Genomic DNA, 22357 nt, shown 5'->3' on the forward strand with positions numbered 1-22357 from the left:
TAGTTATGCAACAGCTGGAGACACTCTGGTTTGCTACTTAACTCAGTGTTTCACAACCAGTGTGCCTTCAGCTGTTGCAAAACTACAACCCTCAGCAGTCACCGACAGCCAACCGGCATGCTGGGAGTTGTAGTTATGCAACCAGCAGATGCACCACCTAGCATGCACTTTAGCTGATTGTGCAAGCTGGGAGTTGTAGTTATACAACAGCTGAAGGTACACTTTTCCATTGAAAAAATTAGCCTCCAGCTGTTGCAAAACTATAAGTCCCAGCATGCTTATAAGGGAATGCTTGGAGTTGTGGTGGTCTGCCTCCTGCAGTTGCATAACTACAGCTCCCAGCATGCCCTTTTTGCATGCTGGGAGCTGTTGCTAAGCAACAGCAGGAGGCTGTCACTCAGCTCCAACTGCTGCTCCGGCACACAGGTCAGTCCCTCCTTGCCGCCGACCCTGGGGCCCCAATCCCAACAGGGACGCCGGGGATCGGGATCCTCAGCTGCCGGGGTCAACTTCCCGCACCCGCTCACAACCTCCGGAAGAGGGGTGGAGTGGGTTGTGGGAGTGACACCCGCAGCAGGTTCCCTGATTGGTCGGCCGGTCAACCGGCCGACGAATCAGGGCGATCGTGAGGTGGCACCAGTGCCACCTCACCCCTGCTGGCTATGGCTGTTCGGGGCCAGTAATTCCGGGTCACCGGGTCACTGGAGACCCGATTGACCCGGAATCCGCCACAGATCGCTGGGCTGAATTGTACAGTGATCTGCGGCCATCGCCGACATGGGGGGTCATCATGACCCCCCTGGGCGATATGCCGCAATGCCTGCTTAACGATTTCAGCAGGCATCAGGCACCGGCTCCGCTCCGGCTGACTGCGGGGGGCAGGGAAAGCTCATGACGTTCTCATACGTCATGAGTCCTTAAGGACTCTGAAATGAAGACGTATGAGAACGTCATGAGTCCTTAAGGAGTTAAGCATTAATAACTCTGGGATGCTTTTACCTTTCATTCTGATTCCAAGATTGTTTTTTTGTGACATATTCTACTTTATGTTAGTGGCAAATTTTCGCCGATACTTGAATCATTTTCCAAAATTTGATGAAAAAATGTTAAATTTTGCATTTTTCTAACTTTTAAGCTCTCTGCTTGTAAGGAAAATAGACATTCCAAAAAAATTATATTTTGATTCACATATACCATATGTCTACTTTATATTTGCATCATAAAGTTGACATGTTTTTACTTTTGGAAGACATCAGTGGGCTTCAAAGTTCAGCAGCAATTTTCAAATTTTTCACAAAATTTTCAAAATCGCAATTTTTCAGGGACCAGTTCAGTTTTGAAGTGGATTTGAAGGGCTTTCTTATTAAAAAAAATACCCCATAAATGACCTCATTATAAAAAAACTGCACCCCTCAAAGTATTCCAAATGACATTCAGAAAGTTTGTTAACCCTTTAGGTTTTTCACAGGAATAGCAGCAAAATGAAGGAGAAAATTCAAAATCTTCATTTTTTACACTCGCATATTCTTGTAGACCCAGTTTTTGAATTTTTACAAGGGGTAATAGAAGAAAAAGCCCCCCAAAATTTGTAACCAAATTTCTCTCGAGTAAGGAAATACCTCATATGTGGATGTCAAGTGTTCGGAGGGTGCAGTAGAGGGCTCAGAAGGGAAGGAGCGACAATGGGATTTTGGAGAGTGAATTTTGCTGAAATGGTTTTTGGGGGGCATGTCACATTTAGAAAGCCCCTATGGTACCAGAACAGCAGAAAACCCCCACATGGCATACCATTTTGGAAACTACACCCCTCAAGGCACGTAACAAGGGGCCCAGTGAGCCTTAACACCCCACAGGTGTTTGACGACTTTTCGTTAAAGTCGGATGTGTAAATGAAAAAAAAATTTTTTTCACTAAAGTGCAGTTTTTTCCCCACATTTATCATTTTTACAAAGGGTAATGGGAGAAAATGCCCCCCAAAATTTGTAACCCCATCTTTACTGAGTATATAAATACCCCATGTAAGGATGTAAAATGCTCTGCGGGTGAACTACAATGCTCAGAAGAGAAGGAGTCACATTTAGCTTTTGGAAAAAAAATTTGCTGAAATGGTTTTTGGGGGGCATGTCGCATTTAGGAAGCTCCTATGGTGCCAGAACAGCAAAAAAAAAAAAAACACATGGCATACTATTTTGGAAACTACACCCCTCAAGGAATGTAACAAGGGACTTAACACCCCACAGGTGTTTGACAACTTTTTGTGAAAGTCGGATGTGTAAGTGAAAAAAACATTTTTTTCACTAAAATGCTGTTTTTTCCCCAAATTTTACATTTTTACAAGGGGTAATAGGAGAAAATGGAGTATGGAAATACCCCATGTGTGGATGTCAAGTGCTCTGCTGGCGCACTACAATGCTCAGAAGAGGAGGAGCGCCATTGAGCTTTTTAAAAGAGAATTTGTTTGGAATGGAATTCGGGGGCCATGTGCTTTTACAAAGCCCCCCGTGGTGCTAGAACAGTGGACCCCCCACATGTGACCCCATTTTGGAAACAACACCCCTCACAGAATTTAATAAGGGGTGCAGTGAGTATTTACACCCCACTAGCGTTTGACAGATCTTTAGAACAGTGGACTGTGCAAATGAAAAATAAAATTTTTCATTTTCACGGATCACTGTTCCAAAAATCTGTCAGACACCTGTGGGGCGTAAATGCTCACTATACCCCTTATTACATTCTGTGAGGGGTGTAGTTTCTAAAATGGGTTCACATGTGGGGGGGGGGGTCCATTGTTCTGGCGCTATGGGGGCTTTGTTAACACACATGGCCTTCAATTCCGGAGAAATTGCGCTCCTTCTCTTCTGAGCTTTGTAGTTCACTCCCAGAGCCAGAGCACTTTACATCCACATATGGGGTATTTTCTTACTCAGAAGAAATGGGGTTACAAATTTTAGTGGTCTTTTTTCCAATTTTCCCTTGTGAAAATGAAAAATTTAGGGTAACACCAGCATTTTAGTGAAAATTATTTTTTATTTTTATTTTCCCATCCAACTTTAATGAAATTTCGTCAAACACCTGTGGGGTGTTAAGCTCACTATACCCCTTGTTACGTTCCGTGAGGGGTGTAGTTTCCAAAATGGGGTCACACGTGGGTATTTATTTTTTGCGTTTATGTCAGAACCGCTGTAAAATCAGCCACCCCTGTGCAAATCACCAATTTAGGCCTCAAATGTACATAGTGCGCTTTCACTCCTGAACCTTGTTGTGCATCCGCAGAACATTTTACACCCACATATGGGGTATTTCCGTACTCAGGAGAAATTGCGTTACAAATTATATTTTTTTTGCTTTTATCGCTTGTGAAAATAAAAAGTATGGGGCAACACCAGCTTGTTAGTGTTAAAATATATATTTTTTTTACACTAACAAGCTGGTGTAGCCCCCAACTTTGCCTTTTGGAAAAGCTGTCTCGGCATGCTGGGAGTTATAGTTTTACAAGATCTAGAGGGCCACAGTTGGATCACTGGACAGTGATCTGCAAACTTTGATCCTCCAGCTGTTGCAAAACTACAAATCCCAGCATGATAGCTGTCTGGGCATGCTGGGAGTTGTAGTTTTGCAACATCTGGAGGGCTACAGTATAGAGACCACTGTATAGTGGTCTCAGACTGTAGCCCTCCAGATGTTGCTAGGCAACTCACCGGCTTCCGTAGGATCCAGGGAGTCGCATCGTCGTCCCCTTCTTCCGCCAATCCCCGTCCCGATCGTAGCCGTCGCCGATGGGTAAGTGGACTTCAGCGCCCGGTCCTTTGTCGTTTCCCTGTCCTGCCCTGCCTATTGTGGGTGGGCAGAACGGGGAAAACAAAAGTAAACCCCCCCGCCCACCGATCTGCTATTGGTCGTCGCTTTTGATGACCAATAGCAGGGATAGGAGGGGTGGCACCCCTGCCACATCACTCCTATCCCTTCAGGGGGATCGTAGGTGTCTTGAACAACCGCGATCCCTTTTATATTCCGGGTCACTGGGTCACCATAGACCCGTACGACTGGGAATAGGCACAAACCGCAAGTGTGAATTCACTTGCGATTTGCGTCGATCGCCGACATGGGGGGTCTGTTGACCCCCCTGGGCATTTGCACGGGAAGCCTGCTGATCGATATCAGCAGTCACCACGGTCCGGTTCCCGCCCGGTACACCCTGGGTCCTTAAGTACCAGGGACCGAAGGCTTACCTGCACCCTTAAAGGGGTACTCTGCTCCGTGAGATCTTATCCCCTATCCAAAGCATAGGGGATAAGATGTCTGATCGTGGGGGTCCTTCGGCAGGGATCTCATTGCAGCATCTGTTGTTCGTTTAGAACGTCGTCTGCGGCACCGAAGGCTCGTGACTTCATGACCATGCCCCCTCATTATATCACACCCTCCCTCTCAATGCAAGTCTATGGGAGGGGGCATAATGGCCACCACGCCCCCTCCCATAGACTTGCATTGAGTGGGCATGGCTGTGATGTCACGAGCCTCCGGCACCGCAACTGGCATTCTAAACGAATAATGCTGCTGCAGGGAGATTGTGGGAGGTCCCAGTGGCTGGACCCCCGCAATTAGACATCTTATCCCCTATCCCTTGGATAGGGTATATGATGTCTATGGGTGGAGTACCCCTTGAAGGACACAGCCTGTGTTGACCTGATTCAGACAATTTTCATTTTTGTGTTTTTGTTTTTTCTCCCTCGCACTTTCAGAGAGATAACTGATTCACAGAGCCATATCAGTGCTTTTTTTTTTTGCGCATCAGTTGTACTTTGCAATCAGACCTTTCATTTTCAAATTAAATGTATGGTGAAACTAAAAAAAACATGTTGTTTGTGGGGGTGGGGATTGGAAAAACTGTCATGCATGAACTGGTCGTCGGGGCTCAATGCATGACACTACTGTTTAGCCTATCGCCTAATGAGGTAGGACATCGCTGCAGCCACCAATTTGCTAATCAGCAGTGTGACAAGTTTGCCAGTGGAGGACTGGAGCGGCAATACCATGGCACTGAGGGAGCAGTGCCAGGTAAGCCCAGTTTATTTTAGATGCTGGCTGCCCATAATGGTACAAAAAACTTCTTGATGGGACTTCTCCTTCAATATTGCCCTATTTTAACCTTTAAAACTTTTTAATTATTCCGTATAATGGGCTGTATGAGGATAATTTTTTTGTGCTATGTTCCATAGTTTTTATCAGTACCCTTTTTGTTTAGATGGGACTTTTTGATGTCTTTTATATATATTTTTTCTGATATATAATTTTATGAAAAATCAGCAATTCTGGCGCTTGGTATTATTTTTATGTTTACACTTTTTATTGTACAGGATCATAAACTTTATATTTTAATAAGTCGAACATTTTCACATGCGACAATTTCAAATATGGTTTTTGTTTTACATTTTTTATTTATACAATGTGAAAAGTGGTCAGAATTTTATTTAGGAGATGGGCTTTTACATGTTTTTAAGACCTTTTTTAACGATTTGTTTTACACTTTTTAAGTCCACATAGAGGACTATTATATGCAATCTTTAGATTGCATGTAATGTTCAGTACTATGTAACAACATAGCACTGGTCAGTACTTTCTGTAATCTGCTTGTACAGTCTGCCTAAGGCAGACCATAAGAGAAGACAATCCTGCAGCACAAAGATGTGTAGGAGACCTCCAGCCATTATTTTAACCCATCCCTGAGATCAAGCTGTGGGGGGTCCGAAGAGCCCCACAAATTCACTGACAACTGTAATTTTCCCTATAGATGCTGTGATCGACATCAAGCATCTAAAGGTTTAATGGCAAACATCGCTGGTCAATGATAACAGCTGTGACTCACATTCCAAGAAGTGAGCGCAGCTCCTGAGTTTGCTTCATAGACATTAAACACTCCAGGGTGTACATGTACACCCTGGAGCATTCATGACCGGGCAGCCAGAGTGTACATGTATGCCCTGTGTAACCCACGGGTTAAAGAGGTTGAATAGTTGTGTAAATATTTAAATATTAATAAGAAGGGGGAAACTTCTGCAACTTATGTGTTTCAATTCACTTTGCTATTTCAATAAATTAAAATATAGTCTTATTTACATCATGTGGCTGAAAAAAATCCATCCAAATGTTATACACTTTGTATGGCAAGGGCTTTTTTAGCTGATACATTGCAGCAATCCTTCAGGACAAGAAAAAGCTTGTGATGATGATGCCTTTGGCCTACAGATGAGACTGTATACAGTTGTGACAAACCCTCATTCAAACATTAGGTTTTAAAAAACCTAAAAATAATCATGGAGAGAACTAGGGGTTGTTTGTTCCTCCATATAATACATAGTGCTGAACACTGGACTGCCATCTTTTATGGGGTTCTCTTATGGTTGAAAAACTTGTCTAATGAGACAGAAAACTGAATAGAAAATTCAGCTAGGCTCGCTACTAAAAAAAACTGCGTTGTGCGAGCTTAGATGACTGTTGCACATTGAGAGCTTAACTGTTAGGTCTCATAGATGGCTGTTCAGGGAAGATAAACCTCATATACTGTAGATTCCAAGAATCTGGAAGACTTTTTACTTTCCTTTTGAGTGTGAATGGTAAAAAAAAAAGTACAGATAGCTCAAAATTAGCGTAAGATAAGTGAAGTATTTACACATTTACTCATTATTATTTTATATGAAAGTTTAATCTCTGTGATTTTTCCTGAAGTTCTTTATTTTTATCAAAACATTTTACAAATTGAGAAAATTAATAATGGACTGCAATACATAGGTCACCTTTGCTCTACATATCTCTTATCCAACCTTACAACTATTGGGGCGGATGCCCTGACGGTGGAGGCTTCATAAACTTGAAACGATGGCCGTTGGCAGCTCTTTATTTAGGTCTATTAGGCTGCCGCCTCTGCCTCACTGATTAAGCCTTAGCCTAACAGGCCTAATGAAAGAGCCGCCTGACCAGGAGCCAGCTGACGATTCCTGCTGCTAGTCTGCTCTCTACTTCTGTACTGCAGTGTATGGCTTCTATGAGTGATGCACTTGAGAAACACTGGACTAGAGTGTCCATACCTCAGTAGTCAGGGGCTGTTTTATAAAACGCAAGGAATTTTCTCCACCTGTTTTGGTGAGATAAACTGCCTCCAAAGCTGTCTGTAAGCCGCATACCCCAACTCTCCCCATTCAGAACACTTTAACCCCTGACCAACTATTCATGTCTTTGAAGAGATCTGGAGAAACAAGTCAGCTAATGGCTACTGAGGGTTTATGGGTACATTTAGAGTCTCTGCTTGTTGCTTGGAAATTCATCAAATGGGAATATTTTCAGAATGAAGGCGTGGCCAAGGCACAATTTCACAGCTAAAGAGATAGCACATAGGTCTTAGGATAGGTGAGGGCTTAGAATGGCAGCTAGACATACACTGGCAGCTAGACATACACTATGTGGTATACTTACATAGCTTCCTATCTATTTACTTTATTTTGGTCAAATTTACAGCCCTGGCACTATCTCTATAATATTATTACATTTAAAACAACATAATTACTTGAAAGTCCAAATGTAGAGCAGATCAATTATTAGTGAGTACAACTAACAAATGCAGGAAGGTGTATTTGAAAGACTCCTCATCAATGGCTTTTTCCTCTTTCATACTGGAGCAGAGTTCCTTCTCCATGTATTAGTCAGGAAGCAATACTTCACACAAGCCACTGACATAATATTATACATCACTTTGCCATCATAAGGACCTGATAACATCATTGCGATTTTAGACAAATATGTAAGTTTGCACATACTGTACTATTGTAACAATCATTCTGGATGATGCATATATATATGGACAAAGCAACAAGATTCTATAGTCCCCATGTACAATGTTTTCCATTTTTTCTCTTTTCATTATGATTTTTTTTATCCTCATATGCATGAAAGTTTTTATACATGAAACTTTCATAAAACTTTAGTGTTTTTCATTTATTTAATCTCTCTGTTAAAGGTAAAAGATCGCAGCCTAAAAAAGGTACCAAAAACAGGATGAACTTCAGAAATCACTCACTTTGTGAACAAATTAAAATAACACACCAACATTTCGAAAAATTAGCTAGAATAGTGAACAGGGTAAAAACCAGCTAAATTACAGGGAAAACATGAATAAATAAAGCATACCAGAAAAGAGCAATGATAACACTCACCATAGTCATCATGTGCAGATCATCTTTATTGCATACACTTCATGGAGTAGGTAAGATACAAGTCACAGCTTCCTCAGCACGGCAGGCATGGGCACAAGAGTGTTCAGCAAGATGGTGTGACAGCGCTTGACCTACAAAACAGCTGTCACACCATCTTGCTGAACGTTCCGAGTACGTAGCCATTAAGCCTCCTTCCATAGACTTTAAAGGAGGGGGTGTGGCGGCTGTAGTCGCCAGTCATCCGGCATTTAGCAGAGTTTACTTCCTGACTGGGGTGCCGCAGTGGAGATCGCCACCCCTTTTGATAAGGGATAAGATGTTTTCTGGTGGAGTTTCCCCTTCAAAGGAGCAGGCCAGTTTAGAAAAATGGACCTCCAATCCAAAGGACGCCCCTGTATCTCCTGCCCGGCCCCCTGGCTCTCGCCATGCACATAGCTGTGTTGACCACCACACAAAGTGGTGGTCGACATGTTCCCTCCATGCATCTCTATGAGAGAGCCGGAGATACATGAGTACATTGCTTTGGCTCTCCTATAGAGATGCATGGAGAGTGCACGCTTACCCCCCTCCATGCCTAAGGAGAGCCAGAGCACTCTAAAAAGGCCTTGGTCCTTTGAGAGTTTAGGGCATGAGGGATAATATCTACAGATGAGCCATAATATTATAAGTTTGAAATACCTCTTTAAGTAAGCTATAGTGTGTGGATGTTGTCAGGAAGGCTAGTTAGGCTGTTTCTGCTGTGTATAAATTGATGGTCATTTTTGCTAATGGGATTATATTCTGTTTATTGTTAGCAAGAATACCAGGTAAGCATACTGCATAACTAATGAAAACATATTAAGACAATTTTTTTCCTATACTGAGTGGATATTAACACATTATGACAAGCAGTTTAAATTCATTAAGATGAACTCATTTGCTATAGGTACATGCCTGCAATGTAATATTAGAACATCTCGTAGAACACCAGATATGAATCAGAGGTGATCGGTAGTGAAAGTCCTGATGTAAAGAAGATATAGAAGGACACCTATCAAGCTCCATAGTAGATTTTTTTTGTCGTAAAAAAGTCGAACATACAGTTACGGCCGTAAATGTTGGCACCCCTGCAATTTTTCTAGAAAATGAACCATTTCTCACAGAATAGGATTGCAGTAACGCATGTTTTGCTATACACATGTTTATTCCCTTTGTGTGTATTGGAACTAAACCAAAAAAGGGAGGAAAAAAACAAATTGGACCTAATGTCACACCAAACTCCAAAAATGGGTTGGACAAAATTATTGGCACCCTTAACTTAATATTTGGTTGCACACCCTTTGGAAAAAATAAGTGGAATCAGTCGCTTCCTATAACCATCAATAAGCTTCTTACACCTCTCAGCCGGAACGTTGGACCACTCTTCCTTTGCAAACAGCTCCAGGTCTCTCTTATTGGAAGGGCACCTTTTCCCAACAGCAATTTTAAAGGGGTACTCCGCCCCTAGACATCTTATCCCCTATCCAAAGGATAGGGGATAAGATGTCAGATCGCCGGGGTCCCGCTGCTGGGGACCCCGGGGATCGCTGCTGCGGCACCCCGCTATCATTACTGCGCAGAGCGAGATCGCTCTGGACGTAATGACAGGCAATACAGGGGCCGGAGCATTGTTACGTCACGGCTCCGCCCCTAGTGACGTCACGGCTCCGCCCCTCGTGACGTCACGGCCCGCCCCGTCAATACAAGTCTATGGGAAGGGGGCGTGGCCACGCCCCCTGCCATAGACTTGCATTAAGGGGACGGGCCGTGATGTCATGAGTGGCGGAGCCATGACGTCACGCTGCTCCGGCCCCTGTATCGCCCGTCATTACGCACAGAGCGAACTCGCTCTGTGCAGTAATGATGGCGGGGTGCCGCAGCGGCGGGACCGCGGCGATCTAACATCTTATCCCCTATTCTTTGGATAGGGGATAAGATGTCAGGGGCGGAGTATCCCTTTAAGATCTCTCTACAACTGTTCAATGGGATTTAGATCTGGACTCATTGCTGGCCACTTCAGAACTCTCCAGTGCTTTTTTAACATCCATTTCTGGGTGCTTTTTGATGTATGTTTGGGGTCATTGTCCTGCTGGAAGACCCAAGATCTCGGACGCAAGCCCAGCTTTCTGACACTGGGCTGTATAGTGCGACCCAAAATCCGTTAGTAATCCTCAGATTTCATGATGCCTTGCACACATTCAAGGCACTTAGTGCCAGAGGCAGCAAAACAACCCTTAAACATCATTGAACCTCCACCATATTTAGCTGTAGGTACTGTGTTCTTTTCTTTGTAGGCCTCATTCCGTTTTCGGTAAACAGTAGAATGATGTGCTTTACCAAAAAGCTCTATCTTGGTCTCATCTGTCCACAAGACATCTTCCCAGAAGGATTTTGGAATTCTCAAGTTCATTTTGGCAAAATGTAGTCTTGCTTTTTATGTCTCTGTGTCAGCAGTGGGGTCCTCCTGGGTCTCCTGCCATAGCGTTTAATTTCATTTAAATGTGGACGGATAGTTCGCGCTAACACTGATGCTCCCTGAGCCTGCAGGACAGCTTGGAAATCATTGGAACTTGTTTGGGGCTGCTTATCCACCATCCAGACTATCCTACTTTGACACCTTTCATCAATTTTTCTCTTCCGACTATGCCCAGGGAGATTAGCTGCAATGCCATGGGCTGCAAACTTCTTGATAATGTTGCGCATTGTGGACAATCTAGATCTCTGGAGATGGACTTGTAACCTTGAGATTGTTGATATTTTTCCACAATTTTGCTTCTCAGGTTTTCAGACAGTTCCCTTCTCCTCTTTCTGTTTTCCATGCTTAGTGTGGCACACACAGGCACACAATGCAAAGACTAAGTGAACTTCTCTCCTTTTTATCTGCTTTCAGGTGTGATTCTTATATTGCCCATACCTGTTACTTGCCCCAGGTGAGTTTAAAGGGGCATCACGTCTTATTTTCCACAATTTTGAAAGGGTGCCAATAATTTTGTCCAGCCCATTTTTGGAGTTTGGTGTGACATAATGTCCAATTTGCTTTTTTTCCTCCCTTTTTTTGGTTTAGTTCCAATACACACAAAGGGGAACATTTATCAGAGCATTTAGTAGGTTTTTTTGCTTAAAATTGTCGCAAAAAAGTCGCACGTGTGACTGCGCTCTTTTTTCTGTGACTTTTTGCATGTTCAGTGTCCTAAGCAAAAAATAAAAATCTTGCTTACCAAAGCAAAAAGTGATTTTTGACTTGCAGTGGTCAGAGATTTATCAAGTGCGAAAGTCGCAAAAAAGACGCATTACATGAGAAAACCTACTAAATTTACTCCAGCTCGGACATGGAGCAGAAAAAGCCACTACCAAAGCAAAAAAAGAAAAAGTGCTTAAGTGAACGAAATTTATCAACAGGCTGAAATCAGGTGATAAATAAGTCGCACATAAGCAAAAAAATTGTAAGAAAAAAACAACTAAAAAAAGGAATACATAAGTAAACATTGATAAATGTCCCCCATAGAGATTAAACATGTGTAAAGCAAAACATGTGTTACTGCAATCCTTTTCTGTGAGAAATAATTCATTTTCTTGAAAAATTTCAGGGGTGCAAACATTTACGGCCATGACTGTACTTTTGCATATGCAACTTTTCTATACATGCTGCGACTTTTTGATCTTTGCTTATTCCAAAGCACATTTCTGAAATCTGCTCACGCAGTAATTTTTTTTTTTAACTTTGCAGTGGTCATGTATTTATCAAATGCGATAGTCTCTGTTAATGAAGAAAAAAATTGGCATCTCCATTTAAAAGTCGCATATGTATTCCAGATCCAACCTGGCGTACCCACTAAGGGGGAGATTTATCAAAACCTGTCCAGAGGAATATCTACTGAAGAAAGGGTCGCTTATATCCACAAGTACCCTGAAGCGTGTCTAGAATTTTATGGACACACTACTACACTATAATGTGTGGGAGCTCTACGTAAAATATAAGAGACCTAAACCGAGGATACTGCGTTGCACATACCCGTGTGCCAAATAGATACTGATTTAAAAAATGGAAAAATAGCAGTCCTACTAGGCTAGGAAGAAAACTTAGAATTAGCTCACTAAAATAGAATAGTAAATGTTAGTTATAAACATTTAAAACTTGATGTTAAAATAGTATTGCACTTAAACGGTGGGACAATGGTGGGGGTTTATAGTCCAATGTTTGTAATAGGACATGTCCAATAAACAGTTTTTGCAGCACTGGAGGCTCGCAATTACGAGCCCACTGAGTATACTTGTATGTGCAATAGCGCTAAAGATCTATCCTCTATACCCCGACGGCACGGGGACAAAGTATAAGAGGGAAAATAGATCAAAGTCAGGCACTTAGTGCCTCTTACCGGCTCTGGCGAAAGCAGTTATATGCACATAGCAGCGCTTAACGGTGATCCGGATTGATGCCTCTCAGCCCCGGCAGCACAGGGAAGGTGTAGGAGAGGTGAAGATGTCCGGTACAGATGGTTATTGCGTAGTCCGCTGGACTGTATGGCAGCGCTGGAAGTCTTTGGTGTGGGATCCCTCTCTACCCCGACGGCGCGGGGAGAAGCTGAGAGGGCAGTAAAAGACCAATAGTGGTGGACATATAATCCAAATAGTCCCGACTTCTTGTGCAAAGGCAGTCTTGGAGCAGACGCGTTTCGGGGAGCAGTATCCCCTTTTTCAATGGTGGATATCACAGTCTTTGCATATCCACCATTGAAAAACAGGACGCTGTCGGGGTATGGAGGATAGATCTTTAGCGCTACTGCGCATACAAGTATACTCAGTGGGCTCATAACTGTGAGCCTCCAGCACTGCAAAAACAGTTTATTGGACATATCCTATTACAAACATTGGACTATAAACCCCCACCATTGTCCCACCGTTTAAGTGCAATACTATTTTAATGTCATGTTTTAAATGTTTATAACTATCTTTCACCATTCTATTTTAGTGAGCTGTCTGCGGCAAGGGCCCTGCCCCAGACCTCACAGTATTATTCAATAAATGTAATTATATTTTATATCTTATTATCAGACACTTCCTTTCTAATTTATCTCTATTTATTCTGCCTTATTCTAAATTTTCTTCCTAGCCTAGTAGGACTGCTATTTTTCCATTTTTTAAAACACTACTACACTAATTTATATCCAGCAAGCGCATTCATTCAATTGGTCAAGCCATCCATCTTTTGGACAATACCTGGAAACCTTGAGATCATTGCCGACTTCAGATGCCTAGCCACGAGGACTCTTTATGGTGATTCCATGTCTCCAAGTGCCTCAGCAACGGGACCTTGAGCTGGAGCATCAGCACTAGCCTGCGCTTCCTATACAGTCTGCACAGTTCCATCTGCCTCAACCACTTGCGGTATCCACGGTGTTCAGTGCTTACAGACCAACCGCAGCAGCGCCCGCCAGCGCTTCCAGCTAGCGTACATGTCTGAGTCTTCAGCGCAGCAATTCCACATCATGCATCTGACCTCACAGGTAACATGCGTCTGTGATGCTAGCAGAGGCTTGCTGATACTCTGCACAGGGGAAACCCTGCTACCGGATGAACTGCATATCAGGCTTACCATATATAGGACTGTTTTTTTCAAATGCTGGATCTATTGTAGTAGTTTTTAATTTCAACTTTTATTCATTTTATTTTATCTGTTACAATTGTTGTATACCTAATTCCTGCCACAAAGACTCTGTGACAGGAGTAATTTTATATAAACTCAAGTTATAATAAAATCTGTTAATTGAAGCGCGGTCTCTCATATATTAACATCTATCAATTTTAACCCATCATGTACCAGTAACCCTGGTATTTCCCTTGAGGTACCGTATATACTCGAGTATAAGCCTACCCGAATATAAGCCAAGGTCCCTACTTTCACCCCAAAAACCCAGGAAAAGTTATTGACTCGACTATAAGCCTAGGGTGGGAAATACATCATCCCCCATGTCATCATCCAGACCCCCGTCATCATCCCCCCCCCCTCCATCATCACCGCCTGTCAATCCCGTCATTAGTGGTCTTTAACCTGCGGACTTCCAGATGTTGCAAAACTACAACTCCCAGCATGCCCGGATAGCCATCAGCTGTCTGGGCATACTGGGAGTTTTAGTTTTGAAACCTCTGGAGGTTCGCAGGTTGAAGACCACTGCGGCCTTCGACATCATCCAGACCCCCCCCTTTAGTTTTCTACTCACCTCCCCTCGCTGGGAAGGAAGGATGAGCGGGTCCGGGCCATCTATGCTGCAGGGACCGTCCGGTGGGGAGGGTTAGTCGTTCTGGGCTGTCCATTTTCACCGTGGAAGCCTCTTCTCCGCACTTGATGATGACGCACAGGGACGTTCATGGGCATCCCTGTGTGTAGTCGTCAAGGCAACGTCACTAGTCCAGGAAAGGCCCGGAGCACGGAGAAGAGGCCCCCCCCCCCCCCCCCCCCGGTGAAAATGGACAGCCCGGAACGACTAACCCTCCTCACCGGATGGTCCCTGCAGCATAGATGGCCCGGACCAGCTCACCCTTCCTTCCCACCGAGGGGAGGTGAGTAGAAAACTAAAAGGGGGGTCTGGATGATGACAAAGGCCGCAGTGGTCTTCAACCTGCGGACCTCCAGAGGTTTCAAAACTGCAACTCCCAGCACGCCCAGATAGCTGATGGCTGTCCGGGCATGCTGGGAGTTGTAGTTTTGCAACATCTGGAGGTCTGCAGGTTGAAGACCACTGAGAAGGGATTGACAGGCGGAGAGTTCACTCGAGTATAAGCCAAGAGGGGCGTTTTCAGCACGAAAAATCGTGGTGGAAAACTTGGCTTTTACTCGAGTATATACGGTATATGGTTATTACTGTTACATTATATTTTTATAAGAGAGACCTGGAGCAGTGTGCAAAGGAAGAGTGGTCCAACATTCCGGCAGAGGTGTAAGAAACTTATTGATGATTATAGGAAGTGATTGATTTCAGTTATTTTTTTTCCAAAGGTTGTGCAACCAAATATTAAGTTAAGGGTGCCGATAATTTTGTCCAGCCCATTTTTGGAGTTTGGTGTGACATTATGTCCAATTTGCTTTTTTCCTCCCTTTTTTGGTTTGGTTCCAATACACACAAAGGGAATAAACATGTGTATAGCAAAACATGTGTTACTGCAATCCTTTTCTGTGAGAAATACTTCATTTTCTAGAAAAATTTCAGGGGTGCTAACATTTACGGCCATGACTGTAGCTGATCGCAGGGGGTCCGACTGCTGGGAATCACCATGATCTCTGGAATAAGACCCTATCTCTCCATAAGGAGCACATGAGGTAGACAGCATGTGTTCCATTTATTTCTTTGTGCTAGCATGGGTATTGTAGGTACAGTGATGGCACTCGCAAATATAACCATGAAAATTGGAATGTCATTGACTGCCTAATGGTGAACATCATAGAAAACTGATCTCTACCATTATGTTGGAAAAACATTATAGTCCATTTTAACAGCGGTGTGTATTAGTAGGAATCTGTGACTTATGTTTAAATGGGGTTTTACCAAGAAGATAAACAGGCCTAGACTAGTGCTTTATGTAAAATGAAACATATTATATATGTGTAAGCCTTTCTGAAAATGTTCCTTTTGAGAGATATATGTACTTACTAATCCCCTGTGTGCCTTCTTTCTTTAGCCCTGTTGTCCTTGGTTACGACCTCCTTTGGGCATCCACTGAGGTGGTCAAGCATGCATATTGCTCCTTAGTGTCTAGGGTGTATGTGAAAAAGGTGTGCTCTGTTGCAACAGCAGGGTCACAGTTGTTGGGCATTTTATTTAAAAACAGCACATTTGTGCTCCTTTACACATATGTATGTAGTACACATTTGATTTTATTAACTTTACATCGTTGGAAGACCCCAGCGACATTAATTGCTATGCGCATTCCCGGCCAAAACATGGTTCAGTTATGCACACTGAGGAGATGACATATAGTGAGGGCAGCAGGATTCTCAGGCGGGATGTTGAGCATGCGTCAGAGTCACATGATCGGAGGAGTCAGAAACAGAAGCAGCTATAAATAGAGCATGTGAACAAATAAGCACGAGCCCTCTGATGAAGGAGCGAAATGGCAGGTGTAGGGGTTACAAAGACACACAGGATTGGCACCAAAATGAATGAGACACTTCTTACTTTGATTCAATCATATTGGTATAATAACGGTGTATAGCGGAGTTTAGAGGATCATTTGCATATATTGAATAGACTGTTTCTATTCTAAACTAGGGTGATTAGTATATTAACTTTACTAATGTGGGTTAATGCAGATAATTCACTGCACATTATGCTAGACTGACTAGGTAATTCCCTGCAGTACGACTACACAGGAAGGGCCATTGGTTACAGTTTGGATATATGGAGACATCCCTGATATTGTTACATTGTGTGCTATAACACCCTATAGAAGTGTATACACTGTACCTAATCTATTTGGATATACTTTTAGAATTTTTTGTATTGATTGTATCTTGAAGTGCTGTATTGTGCAGAATATAATCTGCCAACTATCCAGTGTTTCTCTGATTTTCATATCAGTGTTAGTGTCTGATATACATCACAATTGATTTTATTGAAGAAATAATATTAAAAATAATAAAAATTTGGAATTTGTTACTCTGTGTTCTTTTTGGTATACACTTGAGATTGTCTCATTACATTGATGAAATTGCACTAAACGATGCCAACATTCTATGAAAGACATACTATGACATACTGTGTGCATGCTATGAGAGTCATTGCCCACATGACTTAAGGGTGTAGAGGATCAGCGGCGCCTGTGATCTGCATCCCGTGCAGAGTGGTCATTTGGGCAATGACTCGCATGGCATGCAGACCTGAATGTTAAGCCAGATGAATATTCAAGACAGTGGAGGGAATCTCGGGACAGAAGGTATGGAGAAAGGATTGCTAGCAAAGCAGCAGACAGCCTCCATTGCGCATATCACCAATTTGCATATTAGCAAAACTAAGGATTACTGTGGAATGGCTTGACCAATTTTAATAAGGCATTTTATTTAGGATCGCTTGCATTATTAAAGGGGTACTTTGGCCCTAATATATCTCATCCCCTATCCAAAGGATAGGGGATAAAATGCCTGATCGCGGGGGTCCCCTGCAATCTGTCATTCAGCACCCACCTTTGCGAGCTCTCCGCAGCGCTGGAGTGTGCAGCGTGATGACCACGGGGCCGGAGTATCGTGACATCATGACTCGGCTCCCATGTGATGTCACGCCCTGCCCCATAGACTTGCATTGAGGGGGCGGGGTGTGACGTGACGTCATGATACACCGGACCCGTGGTCGTCATGCTGCACACTTGGAGCCTCCAGCGCTGCGGAGAGCTTGCAAAGGTGGGTGCTGAATGACAGATTTCAGGGGTCCCCAGCAGCAGGACCCCGCCTTCAGACCCCTGCGACTATCCCCTAACCTTTGGGAATAAGATGTATTAGGGCCAGAGTACCTCTTTAACCTGCGTATCAAGGTTAGCGCCGGTGATCATGCTGTCAGATTCCCTTTAATCTATCTGTGGAGGATTGTCTTGTGTGTAGGCACCTTAAAGGGGTACTATGGCTCTAGACATCTTATCCCCTATCCAAAGGATAGAGGATAAGATGTCTGATCGCGGGGGTCCCCCTGCTGGGGACCCCCGCAATCTCTCCTGCAGCACCCACTTTTGCGAGCTCTCTGCAGATTGTTCCGTGTCTGACTCACGATACAGGGGCCGGAGTATCATGACGTCACGGCCCAGCCCCCTCGTGACGTCACGCCCTGCCCCCTCAATGCAAGTCTATGGGAGTGGGTGTTATGTCACGAGGGGGCGGGGCCATGACATCACGATACTCCGGCGCCTGTATCGTAAGTCATCAGACAGGGATCGATCTTCGCTACAAAAAGCTGATGACGAGTGGGTGCTGCAGGAGAGATTGCGGGGATCCCCAGCAGTGGGACCCCCGCAATCAGACATCTTTTCCCCCATCCTTTGGAAAGGGGATAAGATGTCTAGGGCCAGAGTACTGCTTTAAGTCTTAGCCGTTCATAATTATTGTTGGAAAATGGCACAAATTATCTTCACATATTAGCAAAAGGTAAATGGTAGGGAGAATATTTCAACAAATATCTTAGTATCAAAAGTTTCTCATGAGCCCATAGAGATCAGATAAAGTAATTGCATTTCAAATTTCCTGCGATGCACATAGAGAATATAGTGTACAATAGAAGCAAGAAAAGTAATAAAACAGATGTTATTCAGCTTAACAGTTTGGTAACGTGTAATGCTAGGAAAATTACATTTTTGGTATAAGTTTTTCTGAATTGTTCTTGACAAAATATCATTTGTGATTAATAATGCCTGAGAGCTGCTGAGATTCACTTATCAGGCTTGGGAATATATGAGTTCCCATTAAAGTTCCCATAGTAAATCACAAATCAGAATTGGTGTTTTTTTTCCTAAAGTATTAAAAATAAATCTTTATGCTTTGAGTAGAATTATTTATACAACTATGGCCAAAAAAATATACAAATTATGCCTAAAGAGGTTATCCAGTGGCTGTTTTTTATTGTTATTTTTTAAAGTAAGCCTATTGTGTGGGGTATAGCAAAATAAGCCTTTACTTACCTCCAACGCTACCACCATGCCTCCGGTATCCTGCTCTGGTCCCACCCAGTGATCGCCTTTCTTAGCTGCAGCATGAAGTGTTGGGCCCAAGAGACACCTGGGCCCATTGTCACACTGCTGCTTAGTGAATCGCTGGCTGAGGCGGCAGTGGGACACACTGGGCCCAGGTGTTTCTCGGGCCCTACATGTCATGCTGCAGCTCAGGAAGGTGATCGCTGCGTGGAGTCCAGAGCTAAACACTGGAGACATTGTGGGAGCGCTGGAGGCAAGTAAGGGTTTACTTTGTTATATCCCACATAATTGACTTACTTTTGAATCCCTCCCTAGCTGCTGGATAACCCCTTTACACAGGAGGAACTACATTTCCGAGTAAAGTTGTTTACTTTCCTAGTTTGTTTAGTTTCAAGATATTCATTGGTATTCCAGACATTTTCAACAGGACCCACTTTCGAGCTAATTTCTATGGGGCTTAACTTGGTATTGTATTGGACTGATAGATTTGACTGGTGTGAGTTTTTTTCCACCTATGTTATAGATGGATTTCTTACATATGAAGAACCTTCCCCTCCATTAGCTAAAGGAGGGCTAAAAGAGGCGACCCAATATATTCTACAGTGTTGAAGAGAATCTGTGATTGCATTCATCAGTCCCTGCCCCAAGTAGGATAGATTATCTGATTTACCGTATTTATTATCTGCTAATAGTATGTTATTGGAGTGTGAGTAGAAGCTAAATACCACAAAGGAACACAGTATATAAAGTTCCCCAAAATTTAGGAGCCACTGAAATCTCTGTGAGCAGACTATTTGATGAGTGACTGCATATTAATTGCCCAAGTTGATATTCTTATTACTCTGGTGTGAATTTAACTAGACAGGACCAAAAAATTGTACAACATTTTTTTATTTAAATTAAAAAATATTTTTTTTTAAATATAAAATCCCCATATATTTGCTATGGGGATTTCCTTTTACCCTGGACAGTTCCTAAAAATGGACAGAGATGTCAGCAGAGAGCACTGTGCTCGTGACTCAGCAGACAGCTCTGTGTTTCAAAAGGAAAATAATTTTCAGTGTAGTATTCAGCAGCTAATAAGTACAGGAAGGATTAAGATTTTTTTAATAGAAGTAATTTACAAATCTGTTTAACTTTCTGGCACCAGTTGATAAAAAAAAAAAAAAAAGTTTTTCACCAGAGTACCCAGTGGCAACAGGTATTATGCATATCTTATGTATTGTTGTGTTCTCACCTTAGTGTGAACCAGGTTTAGTGTGAAGTTTGCAAAACTGAGAGTTTTGAAAAATGTGAAGTGTACTCTAGATTTTATGTATCTTTAGTGTAGGTGGGTGGACACAAGGAATAGCAGCATTGTGAGGATACATTGGTGCTCTGTTCGTAACAAAACCATATCAGTTGAGTACCCTCTGTGTTCAATGCTCACAACTGATTTTGCATAGAGAATATGGGCGTTAAACTCTTTCTTATCTTACCGTATATACTCGAGTATAAGCCGACCCGAGTATAAGCCGAGACCCCTAATTTCAACCCAAAATCCCAGGAAAAGTTATTGACTCGAGTATAAGCCTAGGGTGGGAAATACCTCATCCCCCCCTGTCATCATCCAGACCCGTCATTAACATCCTCATCATCATCCCCTTGTCATCATCCCACACATCCCCCCTTCATCATCCCCTTATCATCCCACACATCCCCCCTTCATCATCCCCTTATCATCCCGCACATCCCCCCTTCATCATCCCCTTATCATCCCACACATCCCCCCTTCATCATCCCCTTGTAATCATCCCTTTGTAATCATCCCACACCCCCCCCTTCATCATCCCCACCCCCCTTCATCATCCCCACACCCCCCCCTTCATCATCCTCTTCTCATCATTCGCCCTCAGTGGTCTTCAACCTGTGGACCTCCAGAGGTTTCAAAACTACAACTCCCAGCAAGCCCGGGCAGCCATCGGCTGTCCGGGCTTGCTGGGAGTTGTAGTTTAGAAACCTCCGGAGGTCCGCAGGTTGAAGACCACTGCGGCCTTCAACATCATCCAGCCCCCTCTCACCCCCTTTAGTTCTGAGTACTCACCTCCGCTCGGCGCTGGTCCGGTCCTGCAGGGCTGTCCGGAGAGGAGGTGGTCCGGTGGGATAGTGGTTCCGGGCTGCTATCTTCACCGGGGGCGCCTCTTCTCCGCGCTTCCGGCCCGGAATAGAGGCGTTGCCTTGACAATGACGCAGAAGTACGTTGGCAATGAACGCACCTCTGCGTCGTTGTCACGGCAACGTGACTATTCTGAGGCCGGGCCCGAAGCGCTTAGAAGAGGCCTCCCCGGTGAAGATAGCAGCCCGGAACCACTATCCCACCGGACGACCTCCTCACCGGACAGCCCTGCAGGACTGGACCAGCGCCGAGCGGAGGTGAGTACTGTACAGAACTAAAGGGGGGTGAGAGGGGGCTGGATGATGTTGAAGGCCGCAGTGGTCTTCAACCTGCGGACCTCCGGAGGTTTCAAAACTACAACTCCCAGCAAGCTCGGACAGCCGATGGCTGCCCGGGCTTGCTGGGAGTTGTAGTTTTGAAACCTCTGGAGGTCCGCAGGTTGAAGACCACTGCGGGTGGGGGAGTTCACTCGAGTATAAGCCGAGGGGGGTGTTTTCAGCACGAAAAATAGTGCTGAAAAACTCGGCTTATACTCGAGTATATACGGTACTCAGCAATACGTTCTATAGATAAAAACTTGACAATTATGCTTACTATGATATTATGATCAGACCTAGTATCCTTTTCACATACTCTTCATCTGTGGATGTGCTCCATATAAATAAACATGCCTAGCCTACAGCTGACTGCAGGAATTGAGTTAGGACAGATGGTCTACTTTCAACTTTGAGAAAACTATGTTCCATTCAATAAAACTTTATTTTGGAGTTATTCACTTACTCCTCATATTTGTAAATGAGGAGTGACTTAAAACAATACAGGTCAAGCATATGTCTCTAAGCATTGCTAAATTACGTTGAAGAAAAAAAAAAGCTTAAAGGATAAGTCTCATGAAAAAAACGTATCCCCTATCTGAAGGATAGGGAATAAGTTTTAGATTGTGGGGGGTCCGAGCACTGGGGCCCCACCCCTCAATCTGTTGTTTGGAACCCCGGCTCTCCATCACAGTGGCACATCACGACCCCCGTCCGAAGCGGGGCCACCACGCCCCATCCATATAGTTCTATGGGGCGTGTGTGGCGGCTCCCGCTTCAGACGGGGGGCGTGACGCACCTCTGTGATGTCCTTCGGATAGGGGATACGTTTTTTTCATGAGACTTATCCTTTAAAGGGGTACTCCGGTGGTCAACGTGTTTTTCCGTTATTGACTTACCCTATTTGTTTTGTTTCATTTCTATTCTTCTTGCTTAGCCTACTCTATTTCCGTTCTTTGTTGTCTTTTTTATCCCTAACTTTGTTTTCTTATCTTTGCTTC

The 22357-nt window shown here is 43.7% G+C and overlaps 1 protein-coding gene across 1 annotated transcript in view; it reads right to left on the bottom strand.

Annotated features, from left to right (window-relative positions):
* KLF4 (KLF transcription factor 4) overlaps positions 1-13678 on the bottom strand; it is a 33734-nt gene extending 20056 nt beyond the window's left edge. Inside the window, exon 1 of the mRNA XM_056520422.1 lies at positions 13440-13678. The gene's annotated coding sequence lies outside the window, so the exon portion shown is untranslated. The remainder of the gene's footprint in view (positions 1-13439) is intronic.
* Between the last annotated feature and the right edge of the window lie 8679 nt (positions 13679-22357).

Source organism: Hyla sarda, chromosome 1 (assembly GCF_029499605.1).
Source record: "Hyla sarda isolate aHylSar1 chromosome 1, aHylSar1.hap1, whole genome shotgun sequence".
NCBI classification, from domain to species: domain Eukaryota; kingdom Metazoa; phylum Chordata; class Amphibia; order Anura; family Hylidae; genus Hyla; species Hyla sarda.